This window comes from Protobothrops mucrosquamatus, unplaced genomic scaffold, assembly GCF_001527695.2.
Source record: "Protobothrops mucrosquamatus isolate PMUCROS unplaced genomic scaffold, P.Mucros_1.0 scaffold966, whole genome shotgun sequence".
NCBI lineage: Eukaryota > Metazoa > Chordata > Lepidosauria > Squamata > Viperidae > Protobothrops > Protobothrops mucrosquamatus.
Genome location: NW_015387209.1, coordinates 683461 through 684737, shown reverse-complemented (window position 1 = coordinate 684737; position 1277 = coordinate 683461).

Here is a 1277-nt window from a genome sequence, read left to right as displayed (position 1 = left end):
CACTGGAGAGTCCCACCCCACCCCCAAATCCTTTCTAAACCAGATCTGCCACTTAATCACTGCATGACCATTTGGAAAACTACTGGGAACTAATCTGCAGTTGTGGCAGTTCAGCTAGTTTCTGTACACACAATATGCAGGTGCCAAGAAAGCACAACTAGTATTTTTCTATGAAACTTGCCCACACAATAGTCTGACCACTGGGCTACAACTCATGGCCCTTTTCTTCCAATCAATGTAAATTAGTAGCATATGAAGGAAATATGCCACAAGTCTGAAAGCAAGAAATGAAATCATGGGTGTATTTTCAAGGTTATTTTCCTTTTGTCTGTCAGCATGAGGACCCAGATTGCTGGGGCAATATGATGACATTGTAAACCTCCCAAAACGTGCTGTAAACTTTTTATATACTATGGGACAGTATATAAATCTAAATGCTATTGCTCTCCTGCACCATTCCATGAAACTAATGTATGCCTGAATTTGCCTTCTTTTAGGAATCTCTTGTCAGTAAAGGAGATTAGCAATTTATTTAATTCTCCCTTAACTAAGGATCAGCAGGAAACACGCGACTCTGGCAAAGCGCGACTTGTCCGGGCGAGCATTTTCTGAACTTTCCAACGCGATTTTTAGTGTTGGAAGATTTAAAAGCGCAAAAGTTAAACCAAATAGCAGACTGCAGCAGAGGGGAAAACCAGAGGGTCGCCGCCAGCTTTCACAGCGTCCCCGAGTTTCAAGTTTCTTAATTCCATCTGTGTGCTTCATTTTTCCCCCCTTTTCTTCAGCGCTGCACTTGATCTACCCGCTCCTGGCGAACAAAGCAGCTGAGCGTCCCTTTCCTTCTTCCTTACTGTTAAATTACGCCTCGAGCTTCCCAGGTACCCCAGAGGAGGAGGAGCAGGAGGCGAGGGCGGCAGCGGCGGCGGGGAAACAGCCCAAGCTGCCAGGACTAAGACGCGGGACCTTGAGACAGAGCGCGCCGAGTCTAGCGCCAATTCTCCCAACAGAGCTTTAAGCTGATTGGCGGGAAGGTTAGAGGGACGCCCCCACTGTAAACGCCTGATTGGTCGGATTGTAAAAATATGTTCCAAGGCGCCAGAATAGAAGCTTTAGCGCCTAGTGGAGTCTCCAGGGCAGTAGCGAAGCGGCCGGTAGACGCACGTCGCTGGCAGAGATAGAAATTGCAGGTGGGATAAGGGGTCCCTCTTCCCTTTGGAATACCTCCGATGCCCCTCAGGGGTGACCTTAGCGAGCCTGGAGACGCCGAGCCTGAAACC